A 17,478-nucleotide genomic window follows, 5' to 3' on the forward strand; every position below is an offset into this window, starting at 1 on the left:
CACACAAACTGTATTCATATAAACACTGCTTGGCCCATTTCTATTAATGTGTGTAGCACCACGAGGTGCGCTTACCAGGAAGATTCTAGCCTACGTCCATCCTGGTGATGTATTTACATCATTTTCATCTCTCTGTCTCCTCCTTAGCTCCCTCTCACATTACGGCCTCTTCTTTAGTTATTGTTATATACATACATGTGTGTGTGTGCATAGCTATATTTATGTACACATGTGATCTACTTAGCCCATTTAGTGTTTTCGTATGTGTTTAGGGTGAACCACTTGATTCTTAAATTCCTTATGAGTAAGGCTATTGACTAAATTCCTATGTACACTGATATCTGTGTTCTTTGTTCTTATTAGATGTCAGGCAGGGAGCACACATGTTGAATAGCAAGCACAAACCATCAATGTCAGTATGAGATTGCAGCTGCTTATAAATACAGACATTACCTAGAGACATTTGGAAGTGCTTTCCACCCCTGATATGACTAATGTTATTGCTGTTAATTAACTGACTTGTTAGGAGGAATGGAATAATTGTGAAATATTTTCAGAGCAATCTTATCTTTGACGAGCAATGAGTTCCCATAGTAATGCATATTTATAGAATGCCTAGAACATAAAACAGATAAGAGGGTAAAACATTATCCTCAGAACTCTATTTTCATCTCTAATAAGACAGTTGCAACCCCCTGGAAATATTTATCACCCATTCATTGCTTCTCAGAATGTTGATTTAAGATATTAGCACTAAGGTGGTCCCTGGACCAGATGACAAACAACCTCGGAAGCTTGAGAAAGCCTTTTCACAAGTTCTCTGGTGGGCTGAAAATAATAGCTAGGAGAATTTTGATATTCTGGCATGTTCGTTTCTTAAAAGACACACTTAATGATACAGTTTAGGAGGGAAGAATGGCCTCGGGGTTTAAATGGCTTTCCTGAGTGCTATTAAGGAACAGATTTAATAATACTTCAACACCTATTCTATTGACAAAGGAAATTAACTTATCCAAAAGAAATGTCTAAGCTAAAGGTGAACTGAAATGAGCCAAGTTTTCCCAACTTCTTTTGTCTGGTATCTCCTCTGCCTGCAGCAGGACAGGAAGCCTTCATCTAAAAAACAACATGAACCAATTAAAATTGTGCCTAGAGGGAACCTGAGGTAGGCCTTTGTCCCCATGAGAAAGTGCGGCCCAAATCACTGATGACATCATCATAGTTAGGCATGGAGACCAACAATGCCCAGGAAACAGATGTACCACAGATTAAACAAAACTCATTCCTTCTTTATATTTACTTAGATTTTTATTGATATGTATTTTTTCCTTTATTTATTTATTTTTAAAAGTAAACAAACTATATTTTTTTCATTATACATACCAATTCAAGTTTCCACTCCCACCCCTCCTCCCATTCTGTCCACACACCCTCCCACCCCACCCCCATCCAATCCTCAGAGAGGGTGAGGCACATTACTGTTTTTCTCTAGCTTGAGAATCTCACATATTCATATAATGACTTTTGATTAAGTCCTCCTTCTTTTTCCTCCTCTCCCACGTATCCCCCATTTCCAACCATCAGTTTTCCCTCTTAACTTCATATGCTTTTTTTCAAAAGTCCAAGTATGCCCACTTATTGCTGCTTGTACGGGTACATGACAATCTCCTGGGGCATGGATGCCCTCTTAGTAACAGAAAGCTGATGCATCTTCAATGGAAATCAGTAGAGTTTCCTAAACAGCTAGAAATAGATGTGCCATACAGCCTAGACACACTACTTGTAGATAGAATTGCGGGCCGCTTCCCGCTTCCCAGCTCCTGGCCACCAGCTAGCTTTACCCAAAATAATTATACACAAACTGTATTCTTTTAAACACTCCCTGGCCCGTATCTCCAGTCTCTTACTGGCTAACTCTCACATCTTGATTAGCCCATTTCTATTAATGTGTGTAGCACCAGGAGGTGGTGGCTTACCGGGAAGGATCTTAACCTGTGTCCATCTCCAAGAGGAGAGCTATGGCGTCTTCCTGAATCTACTTCTTTCTCCCAGCATTCTGTTCTGTCTACTCCACCTATCTAAGCTGCTGTCCTATCAAAAGGGCCAAGACAGTTTCTTTATTAACCAATGAAAAAAAAAAAAAAACCACATAGATGACCCACCTACATCAATTACTCCTAAAAATTTTCCCAAAGGACTCTACATCCTAAAACAGTGATACCTCCCGATCGGTGTTCATGATGCCTTATTCACAGTATGCAGAAATGAACATAGCCTACTCCATCCACTTATGAATGGATCATGAAGATGTGCTACACATACACATAGAATATTATTCAAAAAACTCCATTTTATTATTCTTTGAGAACTATGTACACTGTGTTTTGATCATATTTACCTTCTTTCCCCACAATTCTTCTCAGAGCAACCCTCACTTCTCTTTCCAACCAACTTTTTTTTTCTTTAAAAGCCAATATGTGATGCCCAAATAGTCTCTGATGGAAACTTCATTTACAGTAACATTCAGGTTATAAAGGTTTGTGTTACGTTTTTATGACATTGTACTCATTTCAAGCATCAACTATTGTACCCATTGCTCTCTTCTCTCTGAGACATCACTTACAAAATTACATGAAACAGAAATTATGTTGTATCTTTGGGTTAATTGGAACCCACTGAGGATTGAGGAGGCTTAGACACTGGAGACTGATTTGCTTCACTGCAATACAAGAAACTCTCTTGATATACATATTGGTACCTTGGGATTCTCCTGTGGCAAGTCATTGGATAGTATAATATTTAATTTGAAGTTTAGTATTTGTGAGAAAATATATAAGTATATACCTTTTGTATATTAAGTCACTCAAAACTTATTCATGTGTCGGCCTTAAAAATAGAGGATTAGAGAGGTTATTAGACTTCTGAGGTGGAACCCTCATCAGGTTCAACTGTCCTCATATTTTTACTATTTTTTGTAGCTAGCGTAAGAAATGTTTAATTGTGACATTTTCATACATATGAATCACTATAATGCACTCATATTTCCCACCTCCAAAACCTTTACCTTTCTCACACCCCCTTAATGATCCACTTCCCTTGTAAATTATCTGCCTTCTATTACACACACACACACACACACACACACACACACACAGAGAGAGAGAGAGAGAGAGAGAGAGAGAGAGAGAGAGAGATGTGTAAATACATACAACACAAAGAGATATACACACACTCACATAAACTCACATACATAGCCTCATACATAAATACATACTCGGACTGAGGCAGACACACTCACACATGAATCTCGATTACTCATGTGAAGTGAAACATAAGACACATGAAGTAAATGCTCTTATAAGAACAGAGGGAGGACACCAACACCAGCATTCTCTTTCTGTGCGTGAACAGTCTGGGAAGGCCAGATATGTGCGAAGCAAGAAGCAGCTGGCTACTGATCAGGAAGGTGTCTCAGCAGAATGTTACCATGCTGGCACGTAGAACCTGGACACCCAACTTTTAGAACTGAAATAAAATAAATATCCTTGCTTATGCTACCCAGTTTACTGTTTCTCTGTAGTGGCTGGAAAAGATTGGGCTACTTTCTATCTAATACATTGGATAAGCATCGAGGGCAGAACTAGCTGTGGATCTGGGAAGATCTTTCACCTACTCCAGATGCCATTCCTCCTTGACAAATTGACTTCAAATGCCGTGGAATAAAAACTACAGCCATTTTATTTTGCTAACTCCTCAGGCATAAGTAATTTGGAATAACTTGCTGGGCACCGTTCTTTAGGTCTGTCCCGAGGCTGTGTGCAAAGGTCAGCTGGGGCTGCATTCACCTGATCTGGCTGGCTGTTCTGGGATCTGAGATGGCTCATTTCCACACTTGGCAGTTTCTCCATCTGGCAGCTGGGAGCTCAGCAAGGCTGTCAACCAAAGCACTTACGTGGCCCTGGCACGATGGTTTCAAAGCAACCAGACAGCAGAAACAATGGACAGCTTCCCACAATGTCCCAAGGCAACCAGGCACTTTATTACCTTGTCTTGGAAGCGGAGCATGGTTCTTTCAGCTACTCTTATTAGTCAAAGCAATATGTGGACTCAAAAGAAGGATCGATACCTATCCATAGGTAGGCTTAAAGAAATGGGCCTCTGTTTTAAAACTACTACTATCTTCTTTTTCTAAGACCAGTTATTTCTACTTCAGCTAGTTTTTCATTGCAATAGCTCATCACAATGTCTATTTAGAGAGAGAATCTCACTATATATATCAAACTGGCCTGTAACTCATGATCATTCATCCTCTCCCCTACTCACATTGCCAGTATTATAAAAATTCTCTAACAAGCCAGATTTGTTTATAACGATCTTGTCAGTTTCCCTGTGCAAGCCCCATAAGAGATGCCTATAATATGTTCTCTTACCAATACAGGATAGGTGTCCACTACATAGCAGAATTTACAAGAATCCAGTCTACTGGTTAAATAACTAGCGTGAACCTACAAGTTACTATTATAGCATCATTAGTAATAATATCAAAATAAAGAATACAAGGGCTAGCTAGAGACAAGACTGAACACTTGCTTGTTTTCCAGAGGATCTGAATTCAGCACTCATATATTGGGTAGCTTACAATCTGCGATTCCAGTTCCAAGTAATCTTTCACCTTCTTCTGGTCTTCGGGGTATTTTTCACACATGTGGCACACACACACACACACACACTCACACACAGCCTTAGACCCAGTACAAAACTGTGCTTCTGTATAGGACAGGGAAGCTATACCCATGCATTCTCAATATTATTGTAGACTAAACAAGGCCTGAAAGAGGGCAACACAGTTGACATAAAAATATCAACAGGAGAAATCTTATGGACCCCTGACTCCAGTTGAAGAGATACAGGCAATTAATGATGGCTAAGAGAGGGAAAATTTGTCATCTCTAGGAATGTCATCCATAGTTGTTTATTCAAATCAAGTGGTCAGGCCTAAAAACATTCATACATGCAAACAACACTAAATGGACTTGGCAGGTTATACTTAATATATTAATTATTTTATGTGTGTGTGTGAAGCAATAATAATGAATGAAAAGGAAGCATCAGAGGACATGGGAGGGGTTGGAAGGGGGAGGAAAAGGAAATGATGTAAACAAACCCCATACACACATGCAAAATATCTTTTAATTAAAAATAACATTTCTATTTCCTTATTAATTTTGTTTAAAACATACCAAAGGCTAAAAGCATGCTCATTTTCCTTTTCACCTTATAGCTTTATACATTTCTTATGTTTATAGTATGTTATATACATGCAGAAGTTCATTAAATTAATTGGTTTTAATATCAATGTGGAAAAAAAGTTTAAAAAATAAATTAAGAATGTGTTTCCCTTCTTCCTCCTCAACATAACATCTTCAATCACAAATTGTTTTATTTCTTGAGTTCCTTGTGCCATTTTCTAAATTTGTCCAGAAGCATAGTGTTGGGTTTGACAAAAACACAGAAGAAGCAGCATTCAAATTTCTGTTAGAGTTACACCATCTGGATTAGGGTCTTAGAAACATATCCAAATGAAATTTCATGAAAATGGACTGTTGGAAAAAAATTTGTATTGTTAATCTTTGGGGGAAACAATGGAACTAAGATAAAGATGGAGCATTTTCCAGTGTAATGAACCTCGACAGTTGCCATTGTGGCTGCCAGAGTGGATTTGATTGCCAGTTGTTAAATGAGCCTGTATCTCAAAAAGTGGGAATATATCACTCAGCAGAGTGGCAGACAGATGATGTTTGCTTTATAGACAGAGATTGAACCATTTTAACTATTTGGAAGCACGGTTTTCCAAAAGCCAGGGTTCCACTGCTTCCCCTAGACAGCAGGTAGATGATGCCCTTTCTTCCCTCTTCTTGCTTCTGAAACAGACTCAAATGGTCAAGGGACCCTTTGCTGGCAGCTATGAAAAGAATGGTACCTCAAAGAACATTTGGGAGCTATTAGAGATGACTAAGAATCTATGCCAGCCATCCTTCCCTCCTTCTGGTATAGCTTTGTTTCCATCAGAGTTTTTAAAAATAAAAAGTTTTTGGTCACTAGTCAAAGAGAAGTTAAATGCTTGGAAATGCCCCATCAAGTTACTCATACTCGTGAGGCTTATATGACTCCATCTGGAGGAAAAAGAAGTCACAAATGCTATTTGTAAGTTCTCTTTTGGTGAAAACTAATACCCGGAATAACAGAAGAAGGAAAACAATGATGTGTGCCCCTAAATAGCTCCATTCTTCCTGGCCGAGGCCCTTTCCCCACATTAGAATCACCAGTGACTTAAAAGACTGGTGTATTAGTTACTTTCACATTCCTGTGATCAAATATTTAACAGAAACATTTTAAGGAAGGAAATGTTTATGATATTGGCTAAGAGTTGGAGGGTCCAGTCCACCCTGGTGAAGCAGTTATGCCGCATCTGCCTAAGGCAGCTCATGACATTGAATCAGCAGTCAGGAAACAGGGAGCAATGAATGAATGCTGCGGTGTAACTGCTATTCTCTTTTTCCTTCAGCAGAGGGTGTGTCTCCATAAGGCTATGTTACTCATATTTAGAGTGTGCCTTCCCACTTTTATTAACCCAGTCTAGAAACTTCCTCACAGTTATGGCAAGAGGTTTGTCTCCTAGATGATTCTACATCCTGCCAAACTGATAGTGAATATGCAACATTAATTGCAAATCCAATATACATATATTAATTGCAAACCCAGTATACAAATGCATGGGCCAGGAGGTCACTGAGACTCACCCAACCACAGCTGTCCAGAGGCTTTTCCTCAACAAGGAATTCATACTTTGAAGACCCCAAAAGCACACTGTCATGGTTTTATAAATAATGCAACCATAGGCATTGCTGTGCTTAACCAAATGACCGTGTTCTGCCAAGCATACTGCATAGTCCCTGGTTGGGTCTTTTCACATCCTTCACTGTATTTGCTATTAGCATCATTTATAAAGAAACTGTGACTCTAAAAAAGATTATTCATTTGTCCAGGTTAAGAAGTATAGGAAGAAATCTAAACTAAATTTCGCCCATCTTTGAAGCCTCTTCCCCATGGCCCTCTAGGAAGAGATGAATGAGTACAAGAAGCCTGCTAGTCATATGAGCAAAGGCATCTATCTGTTACCAGCTATGCAAAAAGGATTGGCTACATCCTTTCTTATAAAAGATTGTTCTTATTTTTATTTTCTAGTATTTACCTTATAAATTTTGTACAACCATGTCATTTAGATTCTTTGAATGTAGCTATAGCATTATTTATTAAAGTATAGTCATATAGCATAAACTTCCTATTTTTAAACTGTGTGTTTCAAGAACTGGTGACACAGCCTACTTGCCAAGCATGCTCAAGGCATTGAATTTAATCTAAAGCACTATGAGAAACCAAAAGGAAACAAAAAAAATGCTTCTTAATATAAGTGCAGTTCAAAATATTTTAGTATATTTATAGCGGCGTAACCATCAACACTATTAATTTTTTTTTTTTTTTTGGTTTTTCGAGACAGGGTTTCTCTGTGGCTTTGGAGCCTGTCCTGGAACTAGCTCTGTAGAACAGGCTGGTCTCTAACTCACAGAGATCCGCCTGCCTCTGCCTCCCGAGTGCTGGGATTAAAGGCGTGCACCACCATCGCCCCACAACACTATTAAATTTTGAGCCTTGCCTCCACCTTAGAAAGAATCCTCTGCCCATCAGTGACCATTCACTCTTGCATTGTCAGCACAGCCTGTCTAAAGGCTAACCTCATTTACTCTTTACACATTTGCCTGCTATATGTGTTCCATATGTAGCCTTTGGTTCTGACTTTGTTCATTCAGTTAACTGCCATCAGTTCTTTAAAGGCTGTTCCCCAATCATACAATAAAGGCTAGTGCTGAATGAGCTCTGAAGTTGAGATGACTCACAAAATGTTCAGTGCAATAGCTAGGGAATAAATGGTCTAAGAAATGTCCGAGCTTTTTAGTTCAGGCCTATAATCCCAGAATGTATGTGTTTAGGGAGAAACATCACAAGTTAGAGGCCAGCCTGGGATACATAGTGCATTGAATAGAGGATAGCTTGAGCTAGGCAAGGATACTTGTCTCAAAGTAAACAAACAAAACAAACCAAAAAGTCAAAGAAATGGAAAGTCATTAGTCTAACTCTTGTTAAAATAAATAATTAAATTAAGGTTTGTAGGAGATTTCAGGTGAAATCTGGAGACTCATGGGAGTATGAGTCTCAGGAAGAAGGGCACTGCCAGGAGGACCCTTAGATCTGTGTCTCCCCATTCCTTGGCTGGCCTTACTCTGTTAATCTGCATTTTTTTTTTTGGCATGGAGTGTTCCTGTCCACTGTAGGCTGTTCAAAGCATTCAGGACCTCTCAAAAGGCCAATAGCAATTTCACCACTCCTGCACACATACAAAGTATGATAACTGAAAATGCCTGAGGCATTGCCAAATGTTTCCTGGGGGCAGAATCTATCTTGGTTAAGAAATCTGTCCTGGACTTTGTCCATGACCTTAGAGTGTTTCCTGTCTTCTAAATAAAGGACTTTCTACTCCAATAGATAATTTTATGATGCAGACAATTCTATACTATCTAATACAATGGACTATATACACATGTAGTTTTAGATTTAAATTTATGACATTTGATTAACATTAAATGTGTCTCTCTCAGTGATAATAATAACTTACCAATATGATTGTTATAGCCATGTATATCTGGTGGCTGTCATACTGAAGTAATTCTGTCATCATGGGTCATTTCATAAGCGAACCTTGTTGTAAAGACCTTTAACTAGCAAGTGGACTTGGGAAGGAGATAATCATTCCTTGAGTTTATTTAGGGACCTTAAAAAGGTCAGCCTGTGAAAGAGCCTTTTTGTTCTACAAGGATATTCAGGTAGAGAACAGTTCCTGGCCTGTGTCTGCTCCGTGGACTTTTTAATACTATATGAAAATGCATTATGAAGTCCCTTGAGTAAGAACTGCAGACCTTTAGAGTGAACACAAAAAGCAAAGGTGGACATATTTGGTCCTCATGGGAATTCAGTCAGGTTAGGATATGTTGGACCCAATTAGAACTGGGTGAGTTTAGCAAAGCACAAAGTAGAAGGCAGTGGGAAGGTGGAGAAGCAAATGTCCAGTCTGGCATGAGAGGGGCAGAGGTGGCAGGAGGATTTCTTTTGGTTCTTCCCATTCAGCTAACTCAAAGATTTGGGGTTCTGCATGGTTATTGTTCATACTTTCTTTAAGATATAAAACTGCTCTATTAGAAGGGATGCCTATTTCATGAGTGATGAGGAAGCTGATGTGAATCATTTGTAGAAAATAAGAGTATAAAGAAATAATACCTGCCAGTCTCAGCAAGGAAAAGAATGAAAGAAAGAAGAGGATGGGAAAAAATGAAAGAATGGGATAGAGCAGGATAGAAAGGGTAGAGTACAATAGAAAAAAATAAGAAGCAAGGTAGCCAATTTGGTTTTTCTGGGTTTCTGTTTGGTTGGTTTGTTTTGTTACGTTTTTTGAGAGAGGGTCTCATGTAACCTATGCTGTCCTCAAAACCATGAAGCCACTATGCTTCTGAAGATGACCTTTAATTTCTGAGTCTCTGGGATTATAAGCATGTACAGCCACGGCTACTTTATACTGTGCTGAGGACCAAACGCAGGACTTCATGGATTCTAAGCAGGTACTGTAATGAGCCATATCTCCAGTCATTCCAAGTTAACATTTGAATTTCATATAAACAACAAATGACATTTAGTACGAGTACCGCCTACACAATATTGGGTACAAATTTAAACAAATTATTATTTTGGTTGTTTAAAATTTTGATTTAATTGGATGATCCATATTTTGCTTGATGATCTTAAAAGAAAGGCGAAATCTGTCTGAAGGAACGAGAGGCTCATAATGGTGGAAAACAAATATTGTAGTATTGAAAAAGGTCTTAAATTTGATAAAGAAAGTCTAAAAGTAATAATTTTTTATTATTTCTCATCAGCACTGAGAATTACGAGCCAACATATTTCTTAAGTAAATTTGGTCATAATCAACACAAAAATAACAAATATTTATTTAGAGAGTTTATATTATAACTCATGTGCTTCAGATATATGTTGTCATTCAATGGGAAAATTGAGATGAAGAAGACAAAGCCACCACATTAATACCTAAGGAAGATGGAAAGAAGGAATTCTATCCTTTGCACAATAAGTTGAATCCCAGCTGAGTATTTCAAAACACCTAGGATCTTGACTCTGTTCAGCATAGATGTGTGTTCTGTGGTACTATTTCAATAAGAACCACTCATCTTCGTTCTCGTCTCTCTTCGCCAAAGGCCAGAACCCTGATAGGTTTATTGCTCAATACACTCAGGCCTAATAGGCTCCTTAGTCACCTCTTCCCCTTCATACTCACCCTGGGGAAGAATATGGATTTTGAGCGAAGGGAGCTTCCTCTACTTGTATGGGATACTGCTCATTTAAATGCCTGTATCGATGAGCCGCTTCTCCCTAATGAGCTGAATCTAGATGTCACCACAAAGGGCAGGTGCAGACAGAAGCTCACAGTCTAAGAAGAAATCAATTGAAAGCCTCCCTGCCACTCCATCAAACGGCAGTGTTGTGCCCAAGCATGAGCCCTGTGTCTCCTATCTACCTGGTGTTTTCCTTCCTTTTTCTCTAAGGAAACAACTAACAACTTGTGTTCTGCTTCTAGCTGACCAGTAAATCACATACATATGTGTATAATCACTCTTTCCTTGTATTTATGAAGTCAACCTGCCACATGACCTTTGTATATGTTCCTTGCTCTGTGCCTTTATGTGTTGTCTACTGAGATCTCAGGCTCTTGTTTCATGTTCTTGGGTCATGAGAAAAGTAAACAGAGAAGTCAACAACCTGTACAACAGCAGTAAGACCCTTGGGAGAAGACATGAGGGTAAAAAGCTACATGGGCTATGGTGGATCTCTAGTGTCCCATCTGCAGTCTACAGGCCTTCTGTAGCACAGGATATATTTTAATGAAGCTAAACACAAATCACATTAATATCATATTGTTATATTCTTATTTTATGCTGTTACTTAATTAAATATAATTAAATAAATACTTCTTCCCTCTAACATTTCCCTCTCAAATTCATGGTCTCTCTTTTTTTAGTTATTATTTGTAAGCAGACTTTTCTTTCCCACCCACCAGTTCCCAAATAACTGACATGGAGACTCAATATTGATTATAAATGCAATAGCTCAGGCTTGTTACTATCTAACTCTTACATTTAGGTTAACTCATATTTTTATTTACACTTTGCCACATTGCTTGGTAGCTTTTTGCAATACACATGCCCATTATGCTTCTCTCTGCATCTGCTCACTAAACTCTGACAATCTTCTTCGCAGCATTCAGTTTGGCTCTTCTTCCTAAACTTATCCTGTGCAACTATTGGCCTCTCAGCTTCTTAATTAAACCATTTACAGCAACACATATTCACATACTGTAAAGGAATATTCCACAATTATTGGCATACATATATATGGATGAAAAGATATGTATATATATTCATAAATGCAATATGGTGAATTTTTTACAATATTTTTATAGATTAACTGTTAGGCACTTGAGCATGAACCTTATAGGTAACAATATTGTTATATAGTGTCATATAAACTAAACATATGGATTATCCTTCAACTTGAAACTCTTGTATAACACAAAATATTTTCTCCTTGTCTAGAGTGGTCCTGAAACTCTAGACCATGAACCCAAGCTTTTATGAAAATCAGGTCATTGCTAATCACTTTCTTAGTATATATAAGGTGATAATAAAATTTCAGTATCAAGGGGATTTCATTTTTTAAAGTCATCTCACAAGATTGGGGACTGTCATGTCCTGTTCTTCCTTTAGCCAAAAGAGTATCTCAGATTATAAGTGTAATTAGTTAGAACATATTGTTGGAAGAAAACTTAGCAGAAGGGCATACTCATGGCACATTTTCTTCTTCTTCTTCTTCTTCTTCTTCTTCTTCTTCTTCTTCTTCTTCTTCTCCTCCTCCTCCTCCTCCTCCACCTCCTCCTCCTTATTCTTCCTCCTCCTCCTTCTCCTCTTCCTCCCCCTCCTCCTCTTTCCCTTCCCCTTTTCCTTCTATACCTATTGTACAGTATATTATCTCAAGAAATGAAGGATGTTCAGAATATGGTTTCTGTAATTTCTAAGCACATGTAGATTCAAGCATGTATTAAAAACAGAGTTTAAAGCTAATGTAATTCTGCCTAACAACCATATTTTCAGTAGAAAGTCTTGCTCTTTATTTATTAGAGAACTGAAGGACAATTTCTGCTGTCAATGCTACCTATTTACAGCATTCTGTAAATTTACATTTCTGGAGGCTAATGAAATGGTAGAAGAATAATGAGATAGATCCCTGAATCAATATGGAAAAGAACAGCAATAGAAAACCAGGGTGAGGTCAGGTAATGAAGTAAGGAGAGGATGGTACAGAGGCTAAGATGCTTTTCTCAGGGCAGAGGTTATTGTTTAATCCATGGCTTTCTCTGATAAATTCCCAAAGAAGATAGAAACAGAACAAAACAAAAAAATATCAATGGCTGCATCTCACATAAATTCTGGGATTCCATAAACACTTAGTAATGGAGAGATATAGATAGCTACTCTTGCTTGAAGGAGTACCATCTTGCTTGTGATTTCCACATATTCTCATGTGACAATTGCTCTAGACATATTGTTGTTGTTGTTGTTCAGTGGAAACTTAATTTTGTTAAGATGCTTTTTCACCTATAAGAAATGTTAGCTATGTCCAACTAATGCACTATGGGAAGTAGGTATTTTACATAGTTTGTACATCTTCTTGGTTTTCAGGGCCTTGAAGATACACTTCAGAGGAGAGAAGGGTATTCAGTTGGAATGTAACCTTTAGAAGGTAGAATCTCAAATGATCTACTATCAGCTTATTCGGGACTTTAAATATCATCTCAAATACTAACATTTTCAAATTAAAAAACAACGTTTGAGAGAGGTGAGAACTAGTTACTATGCCTGCTCAAACAGCTGTCATATACCAGGTCATTTGTGTCCTCAGAATATTCTAGTTAACCAACTACAGTATGAATTTCTTTATCAGAACTACTGACTCCACCACATCACAATCACATGCACAATTGTGTATGATACAGGCAATAAAAATGTCTCAGATGCCATATAAATATCGATTCTAGACACAATACATTGCAGTGTCAAAGAACACCCTGTCATGAGCTATGTAAGTTGCTGCAGTTATTATCAATTTGCTAGAGTTCATTTGACTCATGTTCATCTCCCATCAGAATGCCAATAGAAGGTCTTCTTTAAAATGGAATAGTCATAGAGGGTGTGATTGCAAAGCTTCCCTTAAAGCCAATGTGATAAAGCTAGAGTACATAATGTGTGTGTGCATGCATAAGCACATGTGTTCAGATGTGTGTGTGTGTGAAAGTAAGTGAACAACATTAGTTGATATTTCTCAGGTGCTGTCTACCTTTTAGCCTCATGATTCTGAATTTCTGACTAACCCACATTTACTATTCAGGCTGGGCTGGCCAGCCAGAAAGCTCCGGGTTCCTGCCTCTAATGGTTGTGTTTATAAGCATAGGCTATCACAACCTAGTTCTAGGCAAATTCACTGTCTCATGTTTGCCTGGAAAACATTTAATTGACTGAGCTATGCACCCCCAGCCACTTTGGTGCATATTTTTTAAGCAAGTCCACAAGCACTAGATTATGTTAGGATGCTTAAAATGGTCCTCAGTAGAAGTCATTGACGTGAACAGAAGAGTTTTCAGAAAATAGGTGAACGTCTTGATCTTTTAAGGGAAGAGCCTCAGGCTTACAATTAAGAAATCTAAACATGATAGAGTTAACTTTAAAACTACTGGGCAAATGTTGACAGTAGTTTTCTTTCTTTTCAATGTTTCCATCCATGTGGTATTCAATGATGTGGGGGAAACTAATATTATTTGACCATATATATTAAGCATTTTTAAGAGTACATTTTCATAATTTGCTTCACCTTATTACGTTCTATATCCAGATTGAAGCTGAGGACTTTGGCCGAAATTGGGACCTATCTCTCTGTCCTGTCTTTATATTTAGGGTCATTCATCACCCACTAGAACATGCTTATTACAGCTTTCCAGGTTTAGACAAGGGGTCCTCTCTCCATTCCAGCAAAATTATCTAGGATTTTTTAAGGATGATTTTGCCAATACATGTTCCAGGAATGACTCAAAGATGCATGCAAACATGTGTATCTATGAATACAAATGGATCATATTATTTCCACCTCACTTTAGAGATAAGGAAACTAGGACATTAGATGTTTCTATTACATGGTGCTGTCAAGACTTAAGGCCACTTGATCTCTGCTGATGCCTCTTCAAGTGTCTTATCTCTGACAGGGGGACTATGTGTATGCCACTTGTGGTTACCTTTGTTAAACTGATAAGAACAGATACTCTACTTGATCTTAGCCAAAATGCCAGAAGTAGTTATACCATTGTAATGTAGCTCTCCAGCTTGTCATTGGTATATTGAACATCCTGAAACTTGTGAAGATGTAGTTATAGCCAAAGCCTGATCTCTGCCTGAGTCTTCATAGTTCCCATCAGCCCACCCCAAGTACTGTTGCATTTAGCAATTATCTGTTCATAGACTGGAGCAGCAAGATAAGCTCACCAGAACCCTAAAATTGCATGTTGCAATATTTATTTATTTTTGATGAGTCTAACTGCTTCTCTTCAACAACTATGTATATAGGCATGAATGTATGTATATTAATTTGTACATCTTAAATCTTAACAGTACCTTACACTGTAGTACATAGCTGCTTTCAGAAATAAGGCTGTTTCCAAATACTCCTTTTACAAAGTGGCACAACAGTGATACATTTAGTTAAGTGACTTGTATACTGGCGAAGGATGCTCAGCAAAGCCCTGCATCTTATGTCATGAGACCACAACTGAGAGGCATAAAGAAACAAAAAGTACCTATTTCCTCTTTCAACCTATGCTCTGGCTCAGTTTATGAAAATGAATTGGAGTTTGATTGGTTCTGAGATGCTAGCCTCAATGGTTCCATCCTAAGTGGTTAGGTCTCAGGCTCTAAGCCTCTGGGAAGTCTTTTACTTAGCTGCAGTAAAAGCCCCAGCAGGATTTACATTACCCCTCCCTTTTGTCACTATTCTAAGGCAGGCCCTGGACTAGTGGTTTTGAAAGGAGTGGCAGTTAATATAGCTCCGGGTTGTTACACAGTAAATTTTACCTTGAGTGAAAATTCTGGAAACACGGAGATTCCTTCACCCTAGGGTCATGCTGAGCTCTGCCTGCTGTGTACTAATGCCTTTGGCATTATTTCCTGGCACCAAGAATCTGGGTGGGGAGGTTAATTGCACAAGTGGAGTGTTATGTGCCAGGCGGGAGTGTGATGGCTGCTGTGAGTTCTGGCAGACAGCCTCATCTACAGCTCAACATCTGTCTCCTTTAGAGGAAAGGGCTAATGGGCAGGTGTAATTAATGTCGCAAGGAGATGCTGGAATCGGGGACCTTGCTGCCCTCTGAAATAAGGGGAACCTGAGCTCTAATCCATGTTATTCCAAGAGTGGGATGTGCTCCAGGCAGGAAAAATGACCATTAAGTGACAGGGATGATGTTGGGGAAAACCTCTTCTCCAGATGGCAGATCTGAACATCTTAGTTTTTAGTTGACATCTGTATTGCTGTGGTGTTGGGAAGGTAGGAGTAGAGTCCTAGAGAGTTATTTTTTTATGGTATCTGTACTTTGAAAATACATATTTTTTTACTTCACAATTTATGAATCTGATTTTGGTCCCATTTGACAATTTTTGACATGTTAAATTTTCTCTCCAGAACAACAACAACAAAAAACTTTCTCTGTATGTTGAGATCATATCTATGTCAGGTTTTCAGTTTAGAGCTGTTCCTCATACCCCAAGCTAATGATGGTGTGCTATAGATAGATTGCTAGTAGATCAAATTTACCATTGTATATAAGCATTGCTATTATTTACTATTTTTTTATTAAAGTTGCTAAAATTTAAATTTGAGTAGTGTCACATGAAAACCTGGGTTCCCAGTAGCAATTAAAACTGAAAGGATCTAATTTCCTTTTATCTGGAAGGTTTCCAATAGCTGAAACTCACGAGCTCTCTGACCTGAGGCTGGGAATCCAGTCCATGTTTTTCAACGGTCTCACTAATTTTTGAGATCTGTCCTCTACTCAGCACCTACATTTTGGGTTATTTCTCCTGGTGGAGAACTACCTTTGCAAAGGCTTGAGATCAGAACAGTCCTGTGTTCCCATGTGCATTCCTGTGTGGCTAATTTGTAGAGAACTGAGTATATCCGCTAGTAGCTTCCAAACTCATATTTATGACTTCTGACCTTAACAATCTAAGCTAGATAGGTCAAGGTGTTAAACTTCTGTGAAAGAAGAGTTTAACGGAAAACTATGTTCAGCTGTGGGTGGCTAAGCTCCTAAACGATAATTGTTTAAATAAATCCAGTAGTTGGTGTTAAACGTTTTTAGGAGTCTGGGCAGCTGGCTTACAGTTGGCCTCAGTCCCACAAAGTCTCAGAATTCTCATCCTGGGACTTCTGCTGTGTGACATGAGATCTCTGCTTTGTTGATAGTTGCCCATTCATGCTGTAACTGACTGGAAGGAGAAAGGGCAAGAGAAAGGCATGTACTTTCTCCAAAGGAAGCCTTGAAGAAGTTGCATTTGCCTTCATCCCATTGTCAGGAACTCAGTCTCATGGGATATTTAACATTATCATTGTTAGACAAAAAAATCTTTATTCCAGGTGAAGTTCTTACAGCCAAAGATCAGCAAAGAAGAATGGATTTTAGGGTTCCCCTAGTAGTCTGATCAGGGACTGTCTTCTGGGTATTTGATTCTCGAGAGCAGTATATAGTGGGATAAAATGGTAATTGAAAACCCAACCCTGCTTCCTTCTGTAATTGTGCATCTATTTGTAAAAGCCAAAGGTTTTGAAAAGCTTAATACATTTGTCTGAAATGTATCTTTTTGTAATGGGCAGTGGTTAATGCTGAGACACTGAAAACCGGACACCATGCCAGGAACAAGTGACTGGGAGTGTTTATGCATAGATGGGGCATTTATAGCAGTGCAATCCCCTCCTAAGTCTCAGGAAGCATTACAGAAGAAGGAGCATAAAGAGCAGGAGGGAGGAAGGTGGGCTGTGAAATGCTGTCTTCTTAATATGGCATCACTGTTGGACACAAAGCTCATAACATCTGTAGTTACCTGTGAATACTTGCATAAAATCAATCCTGTTAAATTCCAGCATAGGTGAGGAATGGGTGCTGAGGTCCAGCCCTAGGTGAGGAGCTATTGACAGTTGGTGGCT

At 38.6% G+C, this 17,478-nt stretch overlaps 1 protein-coding gene and 1 pseudogene across 4 annotated transcripts in view; one reads left to right on the top strand and one right to left on the bottom strand.

Moving 5' to 3' along the window:
• Ctnna2 (catenin alpha 2) overlaps positions 1–17,478 on the top strand; it is a 1,144,480-nt gene that overhangs the window by 533,026 nt on the left and 593,976 nt on the right. The gene's annotated exons all lie outside the window — the stretch shown is intronic.
• LOC130889967 (U2 spliceosomal RNA) lies at positions 14,490–14,582 on the bottom strand (annotated as a pseudogene).

The sequence above is a fragment of the Chionomys nivalis genome, chromosome 1 (assembly GCF_950005125.1).
Source record: "Chionomys nivalis chromosome 1, mChiNiv1.1, whole genome shotgun sequence".
Classification (NCBI taxonomy): domain Eukaryota; kingdom Metazoa; phylum Chordata; class Mammalia; order Rodentia; family Cricetidae; genus Chionomys; species Chionomys nivalis.